A 14,595-nucleotide genomic window follows, 5' to 3' on the forward strand; every position below is an offset into this window, starting at 1 on the left:
TACAGTACACCCCCAGAAAACATTCAATACTATCTATAAAATTCTAAGACCATCGGGATCTTCTAAGTGCCTTCAAAATTTATTCAAACATTAATTCTTTAAACATTACTGAGTTATCAAGAATATGTCTGGCACTTCTTTAGGTTCTGGGGGTACAGCGGTGAACAGTAAGCAGTAAGATCCCTGATGCTGTCCTGTAGTCTAGTGGGAGAGATGGGCTACCCAGTACATGAACCAGATTATTTCTTATAGTGATTTTCCCCACTTTCTCTACCTGCTGAACGCCTTTCCTTCACAACCGGCTCAAAAATCATCTCTATAGTCAAGACTTCTCTAGTACCTCTGGGGAGAACTATTTCTTCCCATAGCACTTTTTTGTAGCTCCTATGGCATTTTATTCCTACATTTAAGGTTCACTGTATTAAAATTAGTTGTTTACAGAGCTGAGGAGGTAGTGTCTTATTTCTCTTTATGTCCACCACACCTAGCACAGTGCCTGGCTTGAGGCTTATTCAATGAATGCTTGTTGAATGAATGCATTTATGCATGCCAGAAACCCAGCTGTTAGCAAGACTATGATAATGAAACAAGTAATACTTTTTTCCACTTGGTTATTTCTTATTTCTTTCTGTTGTACTAAGTGCTATGAAGAAAGTAAAGCACAGTAATGTGATTAAAAGTGACTTAGCAGAGGACTGGAAGAGGGTGATGTGGTAGTGATTTTACTGGATGATCAGAGATAATATGTGAATTCACCTGATAAGTATAACTTAAAGTGTCAATTAAGTCATATTTTAACAGTTTCACTCAAGTTTATATACATGAACGAACAGCCAATGCATTTAAAAATTCCCTTAAGTTGACTCTGTACAGAAGAGTAGTAAGCTATGGCTTCTGAATATATTACCAGAAAAATCTTGCTGGTTAGCTCTTCATCATTCCAAAAATAAGAAGAACTACAAAAAGCTCTCCACACTTCCTTTCGTAAGTAAGGAAAACATCTATCTGCACAGGCACCTGAACCTACCAGAAACAGGCTGAATTTCCTATTTTGTGGCATCTTATTTTAACAAAATCATCACTGGGTCTGTTAAATGATACTGCAGGGAATCAAAAAATACACATATACCTTAAAACATATAACTGACATACAAATGCATATTCTTCTAAGGCCTTTTCTTAGCAAAGCAATCTGATAGACTGTGTTCTTGTTCATTCATTTGTTTGAATAACAAGAACAAATAATTCAGTCCAACGTATAGTCCCATGAATTATAGGTTATGATATCAGGAAACTCAAACAGCAAACTTCTGTTTTTCCTTTAGGGAAAAAGGCAAGAAAAAAAAAAATCACAATAAAGATACTACCCATCACTACACATATAGGGCGAAAAAAATGCTTCCCTTTTCAAATGATTCTTAGAATATGATTCCCAAAAGGCAAAAACCTGCCTAAACCTATTATTAAAAGAATACAAGAGTTTATTGTTTTGAATTTGTGTTGGATGATTTCTTGTCAGTGGATGGTGAGTAAAACAACTGAGTAAAAAAGGTAGATGGGACAGTTTTCACAGTTAAAGAAGATGATAAATAACTTGTAGAAAAGAAGGTACTTTTCTTTTGCGTTGATATTTAACATTCACTGAAAGTAACCTACATGCCAGGCACTTTACAACTCTTAAGACTGCTATTATAACCCATCAATCCCATTTATAAATGAGAGGTACTTAAGCTGCCCAAGGTCAGAGTTACTAAGTGGTAAAGACAGAAAATGGCAGGAAAAGGATTAAAACTCAGGAGTATGACTCCATAGTCTGTAGTCTCAACCCACTACTACAGGAGGACCCTTATAAAGACAAACTTCAGGTAATATATAATGGCCTAGAGAAGATCTGTTCTTTTCTTCCAAATGCCATGTAACTAACAACATTTACACTCTGTCTTTACACTACTTGATACTCCTCTCAGTTAATAGCTTCAGAAAGGGTGGCTATTAAATATTCATATTTTAGTGCTAAATATTATGAAAGTCTCAATTTTAAATAATGATACTATGAGAATGTAAAATTGAGAAATGATGATTTCTTTAAATAAAATTAAGTTGACTTTCATATATAAAAGTACCCCAACCCTGGAAAAGAGAAAGGGCACTGAATGTGTGGCCTTGGGGCTTCCCTGGTGGCGCAGTGGTTTAGAATCCGCCTGCCAATACAGGGGACATGGGTTCGAGCCCTGGTCCGGGAGATCCCACATGCCGCGGAGCAGCTAAGCCTTACACCACAGCTACTGAACCTGCACGCTAGAGCTCGCGAGCCACAACTACTGAGCCTGCATGCCACAGCTACTGAAGCCTGCGTACCTAGAGCCCATGCTCTGCAATAAGAGAAGCCGTCCAATGAGAAGCCTGTGTACTGCAACGAAGAGTAGCCCCCTGCTCGCCGCAACTAGAGAAAGCCCGCGTGCAGCAATGAAGACCCAACGCAGCCAAAAATAAATAAATAAAACAAAGTGTGGCCTCAACTTATGAAACATGTAGGCCATTTATGACCCTATTAGAGAAGTAAGGAAGATGGGGTCTCTCTGGGTTACAGATCTATGATTCTTCAGAAGACAAAGTACTATAATTTGGACTTCTTTCCACAATCCTTTCCCTTACACTTCCCAGGTAATTCCAGACAGAAACTTTGGTTTAGGTATGTAAAACTAAAGAATTTTAAAAACTGTTTTTCAACAACAGATGTAGTAATGCTTTTACTCATGCATGTAAGCTGCATATAAATTGTAGAAATCTTTATACTGTCTTCCATATATGCCTTCTTAAAAAAGCCTTTGGCTTAATGGAGCTCTTCTACTCACAAATTCAAAACAAGACACAGAAACTGTTTCTAAGTGAACATTCCAATACAAACTTAAAAGTTTTCTACCTCAGTTCTAAAGTGAACATCTTCACTTTTGAACAGTCCCAGTCCATCTCTTTTCTCTTTGACTGACTTTTGTCTTCTACTGGCTTTTTAACTGTAGTTTTCACACAAAAGGGTCTCACCAAGATCCTGGGTAATTTGTTAAATCCACCTGTGGCGGAAGAGCTGTGAGCCCTCTCAACCTTACCAAATCTCTCTGTTCTCACAGCATCCTTAATAACTTACTTCTAGTTTCCTTACTTCCCTGACTCATTTGATACCTGCTCTGACCCCTCTGCTAACTCATTCACTTCCCAAAATGGTTGGACTGTCCCAACGTGTTCTGGTCTCAAGTCGTTCCCATTTTTACTTGCTCATATAGACACTCCAGTAAGGGGTTTCAAAAATCAACTTCTATTTTATGTCTATTATTTTAGTCCCACTCATTCACCAATATTTCTAGTTCTATACTTTCAACTGTATATACCAACTTGAAGTGCAACATCTCAAAACTTTTTACTTCATCTGTCCAGTGAAAACTATTTTAACAAAATATAAGTACATTCTCATTCTCCAATTCTTCCAGACTCAAACATTTATAAAAAGCACTCGTAACTTCCTTTATCAAAATATAACTGAGAGGCAAAGCAGTTTTACTCTCAAGCAGTTTTAGTTAGACTTCTGGGCAAAGCACAGTGTTATACAAGCTGCTGGCTTTAGAAAAACAAAAAAATAAAATAAAGTTAATCTGAGCTAAGAAAAATGAATGCTCATACTCTTTGCATTCTATATGGGAAAACAGAAATTTCAAAGAACAGTTAAACCAGAAACGTAGGTATATACAGGTAGAGAATACTTGTGTTATTCTACTAGCTTTAGTTAACTCCAACAGTCACCGCACACACACAAAAAATCTTACTAGGTTTACTGTAAAAGCTGCCTATAACTTTGCATTTCTGAGTAGCTGCATAGCCTAGTTGTCAAAAGTAACTTATGCATGAGCTGGAAAAATATAGAAGGTTACACTAAATTAGAGGAAGGCTCACATTACCTCTACACCTCTATGCAAGAGGACATGCTGTTAGGACCCTCATAAACATTCAAACTGAAACAACATGCTGGAATAGTCTCAAAGTATTACAAAAAAATGAAACAACTTATCAAAAATGTCTGTATGTAAAAATTAATTGGAAATCTCAGAGAATTCTGAATAACATGTAACAGAATCTATAAAATGATTTCAGTTCTTTTACATAGAGAAAAAGTCATACTTTCAGCAATAATACTGATATTAAAGAAAAGCAGTAGCACTGGCAGAAACATGTATACCTAACTTAAAGAGGTATTCCATTTCCACACCTATAAAAAAATGGACTCAAGAGAGACCATATCTTAAAATTGTCAAGCCTCCTCCCCACTTCCAAAGAGTTAAAAATTCCTTCCAATAAAATCCAATTCCAATACTAGTTAGAGCTGTGTCTTTGAAATGTTACGCTTCTAAAGAAGGAATTAGTTTATTACAAAATAGTTTTGAATAAGATTATTTCCCCAAGACTAAGTTTCTAATAACATTAACTTTTCTCACTTCTAAAATTCTTTTTCTCTTTGACACAAATATACGTGTAGAGAAAGAAAGTCTGGACAGGGAAAGGCTGTTGAGATAGATGCTGTTGGAAAAAGAATTCTAGTGAAGTCAGAAGAAACATTTTGGGAAAAGCTGGAATGTAAGAATGAAATTCTGTTTTGTATCTGATAATGATAAAAATGTCCTTGTAATACTGTCTGTAAAAGTCCCTTTTTGAGCCATCTGGATGACAACTGCATATTTGTCCAGGTAAGTATAGTCACTGGTTTTTAAAGGTCTTATTATTCAAATTGGGGTCTGTTTGAACATACACAGACTCTCATCTTTCTATGTTAGGAAAAACACAGAACAATTTTAAAACTCAATGTTTCCTTTGTTCAAAAAGGTAAAATAAATTGAATCTATATAAACTTCTTAGGTTGAAACAGGCTTTAAGAAATTTTACTCCATCACTACAAAAACACTTGATTCATTCTTTAGTCACAAAGTACATTATCATTCCTAAACATACTTTAAAAAAAAGGAAAACAGTAACAGATTGTTCTTTCTTTTCAACAAAAACAAATCACTTTCTCTACTTTGCTCCCTTTGTTAATGGAACTACTATCCATCAACCCAGTGATTCTAGGCCGAAACTCTTAATACTTCTACCAAAGTCTACTTCTAAATAACTCAGAAATTGTCTAATTGCTTCATATATCATTCTCTCCATATTCTACTCCTGAGACTCTAAAATTCAGGACCTCGGTGTCTCTAAAGCAGATTATTGTAAAGTTTTAAACTGTCCTATGTACAGTAGTAACCCCCCTCTGCCCCCTAAAAAATGCAAATGGAACAAAAATCCTTTCTAAGTGTAAATATCGTGAAGTCCAATCTCCTTATTACAACAAGTCAAATCCTATATCCAGACCCCTGCCCACCAGGACATTTTTACTCATTCCCCTTCTCACATTTTACATTGCAGAAAGACAGAACTCTACAAGTAGCTGATGGGTTTCCACAGGTAGCCTACTATTTCAAATAAATTGTTATTTATTTTACAGCTTTGTTCATTGACAAAGAACATGTCCATCACCCCAGAAAATGTCCTAATACTTATTAATCCCCAACACCCACAAGCAACGATTATTTTGGTTTCTATACTGAAAATTAATTATCTGCTCTTTACAGAAAGGGAATCACATAGTATATACTCTTTTGCGTCTGGCTTCTCTTGCTTCATATAACGTTTCTTAATATTCACTTGTGTTGCTACATGTATTAATAGTAATTCTTTTGCTCTTAATAAGTAGTAATCCACTGTATGACTAATTTCTTGATCCATTTTCCTGTTGATAGACATTTAGATTGTTTCAAGTTTGGGACCATTATAAATAGTTTTTTATACACACATTTGTACAACTAGAAATGGAAGTACTGGGTCATAGGACATGCTTATGTTTAACTTTATAAGAAACTGCCTGTGCTATGCGGCTGCATCAGAAACATCAGCCGCATAGCACAGGGAGATCAGCTCGGTGCTTTGTGACCGCCTGGAGGGGTGGCATAGGGAGGGTGGGAGGGAGGGAGACGCAAGCGGGAAGAGATATGGGAACATATGTATATATATAACTGATTCATTTTGTTGTGAAGCTGAAAAAAAAGAAACTGTCAAACTGTGTTCCAACTATTTTACACTCACCAACAATGGCATATAGTTTCAGCTGCTCCACATCCTCATCAACATTTGGCATTACCGATTTGTTTAACTTTAGCCTAGATTCTAGTTGGTCTGAAGTGGTATCTCATATTAGTTATAAATTGTGATTTCCTTATGACTAATAAATCTTTTCATGTGCTTATTAGCCATTCGTGTACCTTCTTCTGTCCATTTAAAAAATTAGTCTCTTTGTATTTGACATGCAAGAATTCTTTACATACTCTGGATATAAGTATTTATGTACGTCAGACATGTATTGATATCTGAATGAATATTAATATTTTCTCTCAGCCTGTGCCGTGCCTTTTCATTCTCTTAATAATGTCGTTTGATGAGAAGGTTTTCATTTAGATGGACTCTAGTTTGTAAAGTATTCCTTTATGGTTAGTGTATTTTTGTACCTTTTCTAAGAAATCTTCATTTACCCCAAGGCTGAGGATACATTCTAGGATTTTTTTTCTTAAAAGCTTTGCATATTTAGATTTTAGGTTTAGGTATGTAATTCATCTTTTTCCATACGGCATGAAGTAAGGTTTGAGTTTCTAATTTTTTTTTTTGTTTTCATTTGTGTATCCAACTGTTCTAGCACCACTTGTTAAAAATACTTCCCTTTCACCATTAAATGACCAAGGGACCTTTGTAAATAATCAACTGACCCTAAATGTAGGAGTTTATTTATAAATACTGTTCTGTGACACTAATCATGCTATACTAAACTGCTGTGATTACTTTACTCTTGAAATGAAATAGTATTCCAACTCTTTTTTTTCTTTTTCAAATGGCTTTAGTTATTCTAGGTCTTTTTATTTCCATATAAAGTGTAGACCAATTCATCACTTTCAATGTAAATGCCTGTTCAGCTTGACTGATTTATAAATTCCATCCCAATTAGGGGAAAAATGACATCTTTAACACATTGAGCCTTCTACTCATGAACATGGTGTATCTATTTATTTAGGTCTTTAATTTCTCTTTGCCATGCCTTGCAGTTATTGATGTAGTTATCATGCACATTTTTTGTTAAATTTATTCTTTGATATTTTGTCTTTCTGATGTTTCTATAAACGGATTTTTTTAAATTTCATTTTCCAAAACTTTGCTAATAATATCAGAAAAAAATTATCTTTGTATGGTGAACTGTATCCTGTAAACCATTCTAAAATCATTTAGATTCCTTTGGGTTTTCTATTTTAAAAATCATGTTGACTGTGAATAATACAGTTTTACTTCTTCCCTTCTGATCTTTATGCTTTTTATTTATTTTACTCGTCTTAATGTAAGCAAAAGCTAGAAAAATTGTGGAAACAGACATCCTTACTTCATTCCTCATTTTAAGAAGAAAACATTCACCCCTGCAGGTTTTGTTGTTGTTACTGTTGTTTTAAAGAAATTGATTACTTAAATTTACCTGGAAACACAAAAGCTCTAGATTAATCAATCAGAAAAAAAGAGCAAAGTTCCTCAACCTCATTAGTCATAAAAACTAAAATTAAAACCTTGAGAAACTACTTACACACCCATTAGAAGAGATAAAAAGATAATACCAAGGTGAGGATGCTGAACAACTGGAACTTTCATATACTGCTGGTGGGAATGTAAAATGGTATAAGCACTTTTGAAAACTGTTTGGCATTAAATGTACATAAGAATTAAACATACACCTACCACACAAAACAGGCATTCCACTCCTTAGCATTTACTCAAGAGGAATAACAGTGGATGTTCACGTAAAGACTTGAACATGATTGCTCCTAACAGTTTTACTCATAATAGTCCCCAAAGGGAAATGACTTAAGTGTCCATCAATGGCTGAATGAATAAACAAAATGCAAACACTACTCAGCAGTAAAGAGGAAAGTGAAAGCAGTACAACACAGAAGAGTACATGGTACATGATTCTGTTTATACAAAATTCTAGAGAATTCAAACTAATTAATAGTGACAAAAAGCAGATCAGTGATTGAGAAGGGGATAAAACAGGAAGGGATGGCTACAAAGGGCTATGAGGAATCTAGTATGTGTGATGGATATATATTTTGACTGTCAGTGATTTCATGGGTGTATACATCTTTCAATACTTATCTGACTGTACAATTTAAATGGATGCAATTTATTGTATGGAAATTATACCTCAATAAAACTGAATTTAAAGTGGAAAAAAAAACATTCAATATTTCACCATTATGAATGAAATTTATTGTAGGTTCTTAGTAGATGCCCCTTGTCTACCCTGTAGAAGTTCCCCTTTCTTATTAGTTTTCTGAGAACTTTTTATCATGAATGGATGCTGTATTTTTGTCAAATGCCTTTTCTGCTTCTATTAACATGATGATTCTTTTTCCTCCGTTATTCTATTGTGATAAATTACACTGAATTCCTTTTCGACTGTTAAACCTTACAATCAAGAGGTAAGCCTGAATTAGTCATCATGAATTACCTTTTACATACTGCTGAAAGTGATCTGCTAATATCTTGTTAAGAATGTCTGCATTTATGTTAATGAAAAATGTTAGTGTGAAATCCTGATTTCTTATATTATCTTTGTTAGATTTTGGTTTTGGTAGCTTCATAAAGTGAATTAGGGAGTATTCCCCTTCTCTTTTTCTAAAAAAGGTTAAAAGAAAAAATGGCTATTATTTCTTACTTTGAAGTTTCATAAAATTCAACAGTGAAACCGCCCATGCCTGAGTAAAACCACCTACAAGTGAAAACCACCTACGAGTGAAATCACCTATGCCTGAGTAATCTCCATGAAAAGATGTTTTTTATTATTAAAAATTCAATTTTGATAATAGAGATAAAGGTAATCTATATCTATAATATTATAATATAGAGGTAATCTATTATATCAATTTTGGTTCACTAGATTTATAAAAGAGTTTGTCTATTTCACCTAAGTTGCTGAATTTATCAGCATTACCGACGCTTGTGATACTGTCTTTCTGTCCTATTACACTGTGTAGGATCTGTAGTGATATCTCCACTTTCATTCCTGATTCTGGTAATTTATGTTTTCTTTTTCTTTCTTGACAGAAATTTTAAACCTTTCTTTTTTTCTGCTACAGATATTTTCCAGTGTAGGTAGATAAGTACTAATATAGAACTATTTTCCCCCCATGCACTTCTTGTGGGGAAAATATTTCTATATTTTCTTCTATATTCCAAGAAAATATAGATGTATTTTCATTTGGTGTATGATTAAAATATGATGTATTTTCTTTCAGTCAAAAATATGCCCTTTATATCTTCTGTGATTCATGTGCTTTTCAGAATTGTGTAAATTTCTAAATATTTGGTAATTTCCTAGATTTCTGTAAATCCCACTACAATCAGGTACTATATGAGCTTCAATCATTTGAAATTTATTGTAAGCTATGTTAACATCATGTTGAATATCCTATGTACATTTAAAAGGCTATTGTGCAGTTACTGGATGTCTTGTAAATGTGACTTAAGCCAAGCTGACAGCATTGTTCAAATCCTCTATGTACTGTTTTTTTAAGATCAATTCGTCCTATCGATTACTATGAGGAATGTTAAAACAGCCACAGCCAATTGTAAATTTAAAATTGTAGATTTCTCTGCTTCTCTTTTAATTTTGTCATTTTTTAATATGTACTTTGAAACTGTTATTACTAATATACAAATAAAGGAATGTTATATTTTCCAATATATTGACTTTTTCGACCCTAAGAAATATGCCTTTTTATACCCGGTAATACTCCTTGTCTTGAATTCTACTTCATCTGATGTTAATACAATCACATCAACTTTCTTGTGCTTACTGTTTGCGTGAAATATTATTTTCCATCCCTTTTACTTTCAACTTGTGTCTCTGTACTTCAACCTGACGACAGCAGTAGACACCGTAATTAGGTCTTACTTTTTAATCCAGTATGATATTCTTTGCCTTTTAATTGGACTTCTTAGACTACAAATGTCCAAAAGAAACGTACCAAAAGCCACATAAATTTTAAGTATTCTAGTAACCACATCAAAAAGTAAAAGGGAGTGAACTTAATTTTTTTTGAACAGGTTCTTATTAGTTATCCATTTTATACATATTAGTGTATACATGTCAATCCCAATCTCCCAATTCATCCTACCAGCACCACTCCACCACTTTCTCCCTTGTTGTCCATACGTTTGTTCTCTACATCTGTGTCTCTATTTCTGCCCTGCAAATGCGTTTATACGATATCTGTTTTTCACTTTCTGATTTACTTCACTCTGTATGACAGTCTCTAGATCCATCCACATCTCTACAAACGACTCAATTTTGTTCCTTTTTATGGCTGAGTAATATTTCATTCTATATATGTACCACATCTTCTTTACCCATTTGTCTGTCGATGGGCATTTAGGTTGCTTCCATGACCTGGCTATTGTAAAATAGTGCTGCAGTCAACACTGAAGTACATGTGTCTTTCTGAATTATGGTTTCTCTGGATATACGCCCAGTAGTGGGACTGCTGGGTCATATGGTAATTCTGCTTTTAGTTTTTTAAGGAACCTCCATACTGTTCTCCATAGTGGCTGTATCAATCTACATTTCCACCAACAGTGCAAAGGGGTTCCCTTTTCTCCACACCCTCTCCAGCATTTGTTGTTTGTAGATTTTCTGATGATGCCCCTTCTAACTAGTATGAGGTGATACCTCACTGTAGCTTTGATTTGCATTTCTCTAATAATTAGTGATGTTGAGTAGGTTTTCATGTGCTTCTTGGCCATCTGTATGTCTTCTTTGGAGAAATGTCTATTTAGGTCTTCTGCCCATTTTTTGATTGGGTTGTTTATTTTTCTAATATTGAGCTGCTTAAGCTGTTTACATATTTTGGAGATTAATCCTTTGTCCACTGATTCATTTGCAAATATTTTCTTCCATTCTGAGGGTTGTCTTTTCATCTTGTTTGTAGTTTCCTTTGCTTTGCAAAAGCTTTTAAGTTTCATTAGGTCCCATTTGTTTATTCTGATTTTTATTTCCATTTCTCTAGGAGGTGGATCAAAGAAGATCTTGCTTTGATTTATGTCAAAGAGTGTTGTTCCTACGTTTTCCTCTACGAGTTTTATAGTGCCTGGCCTTACATTTAGGTCTCTAATCCATTTTGAATTTATTTTTGTGTATGGTGTTAGGGAATGTTCTAATTTCATTCATTTACATGTAGCTGTCCAGTTTTCCCAGCACCACTTATTGAAGAGACTACCTTTCTCCACTGTATATCCTTGCCTCCTTTGTCACAGATTAGTTGACCAGAGGTGCGTGGGTTTATCTCTGGGCTTTCTATCCTGTTCCATTGATTTATACTTCTGTTTTTGTGCCAGTACCATATTGTCTTGATTACTGTAGCTTTGTAGTCTAGTCTGAAGTCAGCGAGTCTGATTCCTCCAGCTCCCTTTTTCCCCTCAAGACTCCTTTGGCTATTCAGGGTCTTCTGTGTCGCCATAGAAATTTTAAGATTTTTTGTTCTAGTTCTATAAAAAATGCCATTGGTAATTTGATAGGGATTGTACTGAATCTGTAGATTGCTTTGGGTAGTATAGTCATTTTCACAATATTGATTTTTCCAATCCAAGAACATGGTATATATCTCCATCTGTTTGTGTCATCTTTGATTTCTTTCATCAGCATCTTACAGTTTTCTGAGTACAGGTCTTTTACCTCCTTAGATAGGTTTATTCCTAGGTATTTTATTCTTTTTATTACAATGGTGAACGGGATTGTTTCCTTCATTTCTCTTTCTGATCTTTCTTTGTTAGTGCATAGGAATACAAGATTTCTGTGCTTTAATTTTGTATCCTGCAACTTTACCAAATTCATTGATTAGCTCTACTAGTTTTCTGGTGGCATCTTTAGGATTATCCATGTATAGTATCAAGTCATCTGCAAACAGTGACAGTTTAACTTCTTCTTTTCTAATTTGGATTCCTTTTATTTCTTTTTCTTCTTTGATTGTTGTGGCTAGGACTTCCAAAACTATGTTGAATAATAGTGGCGAGAGTAGACATCCTTGTCTTGTTCCTGATCTTAGAGGAAACGCTTTCAGTTTTTCACCATTGAGAATGATGTTTGCTGTGGGTTTGTTGTATATGGCCTTTATTATATTAGATTCCTTCTATGCCCACTTTCTGGAGAGTTTTTACCATAAATGGTGTTGAATTTTGTCAAAAGCTTTTTCTGCATCTATTGAGATGATCATATGGTTTTCATTCTTCAATTTGCTAATATGGTGTATCACATTGACTGATTTGCATATATTGAAGAATCCCTGCATCCCTGGCATAAATCCCACTTGATCATGGTGTATGATCCTTTTAATGTGTTGTTGGATTCTATTTGCTAGTATTTTGTTGAGGATTTTTGCATCTGTGTTCATCAGTTACATTGGTCTGTAATCTTTTTTTGTAGTATCTTTGTCTGGTTTTGGTATCAGGGTGATGGTGGCCTCACAGAATGAGTTTGGGAGTGTTCCTTCCTCTGCAATTTTTTGGAAGAGTTTGAGAAGGATGGGTGTTAGCTCTTCTGTAAATGTTTGATAGAATTCACCTGTGAAGCCATCTGGTCCTGGACTTTTGTGTGTTGGAAGATTTTTAATCACAGTTTCAATTTCAGTGCTTATGACTAGTCTGTTTATATTTTCTATTTCTTCCTGGTTCAGTCTCAGAAGGTTGTGCTTTTCTAAGAATTTGTCCATTTCTTCCAGGTTGTCCATATTACTGGCATATAGTTGCAAATAAATTAATTTTAATAATATATTTTAACCCAATATATCTGAAATATTACCATATCAACATATAAATCAGTATTTTAAAAAATGAGATTTTGTGTTATTTTTTTGGTACTACGTCTTTGAACAACACACAAACCCATTTACATCTCAGTTAGGAGTAGTCACATTCCACATGCTCCACAGTCTCACAAAACTAGTGGTTACTGCACTAAACTATGTTAGTTTAACCAATTTACATTTACGTTTATGACTGGGCTTAACACCTAGCTCTTTATTTTCTAACTGTCCAGTGTTTTGTTGTTCTTCTCTTGTTATATTTGATAGTATTCCATTTTAATTCCTCTATGGGCTTTTCTTTTTAAATAGTCTTTTTGAGGTACAATTCACATAAAATAAGATGTCTATGAAGTTACAATCTGACAAGTTTTGACATATATTTACATCTGTGAAACCTTCAGCATAAGGGAATATATATATCCATCACCCCCAAATTTCCTTATGCCCTTTACAACCCTCTCCCTTGCTCTACCCACCTCTAAATTCCAAGCAACCACCAATTTGCTTTAATATGCAATCTCCTAGAGTTTTATATAAATAGACTCATACCGGACATACTCTTTTTTTTCCCGTCTTTCACAGAGCATAATTATTTAAGAGATTTATCCCTGCTGCTGCATGTAACATAGGTCACTCTATATGGCCAAACAGTATTTTACTGTATGCAATGGAATTCAATACCAAAAGAGCTATCTTTTTATATATTCATCTGCTGATGGACACTTGGGTTGTTCTGGATTTTAGATATTACGAATAAAGCTACTATGAACATTCATATGAGTGTTTTAATGAGTATATGCCTTCATATTCCTTGGGTAAGCACCTAGGAAACAAATAGCTGGATCATACAGTAAATGTTTAGCTTTTTAAGAAACTGCCAAATTGTTTTCCAAAGTAGTTCTACAATTTTACTTTCCCATCAACAGTATATGAGTGTTACAGTTCCCCCACATCCTTTCCAACACTTAGTATGATCAGTCTTTCAAATTTTAGCTGTTGTAGAGATGTGTAATGTTATCTCACTTTGCATTTCTCTAACGACAAATGATGTTGAACATCTTTTTCATGTGCTTACTTGTCATCTGTATATCTTTTTTGCTGACCAATTCAATTACTTTTGCCAATTTATCAAATTGGGTTGTTTGCTGCCTTATTGTTGAGTTTTAGAGTTTATATATGTAGTCTGAATTTATGTATATTCTGGATAAAAATCCTTTATCAGCTATATATATACATATGTATATGTATCAGACATCTTTGTAAAGATCTGCCACTCCATGGCTTATCTTTTCATTCTCTTAACAATGTCTTTTGAATAATGTAAGTTTTTAAAACTAATGAAGTCCCCATTTGTTCTTTCATAGATTGTGCTTTTGGGGTCACGTTAAAGAAATCTCTGCATAACCCAAGGTCACAAAGATTTTCTACTATGCTTTCTTCTAGAAGTTTTATAATTTTTAGGTTCTACATTTACATCAAAGTCCATTTGGAGCTCATTTTTGTATGAAGTATAGACCCAAGTATCGATAGCTTGTTGCTGCTGTTGTTGGCAGCATATGGATAGCCTATTGTTACAGAATCCTTTGCTGAAAAATCTATTTTTTTCCTCCACTGAATTGCCTTTGTG

General features: G+C 34.3%; 1 protein-coding gene across 2 annotated transcripts in view; it reads right to left on the minus strand.

The window, feature by feature from the left end:
- The window catches only part of PTBP2 (polypyrimidine tract binding protein 2), an 80,506-nt gene that overhangs the window by 41,238 nt on the left and 24,673 nt on the right, over positions 1–14,595 (minus strand). The window lies entirely within an intron of this gene.

This window comes from Grampus griseus (assembly GCF_964374135.1).
Source record: "Grampus griseus genome assembly, chromosome: 1".
NCBI classification, from domain to species: Eukaryota; Metazoa; Chordata; class Mammalia; order Artiodactyla; family Delphinidae; genus Grampus; species Grampus griseus.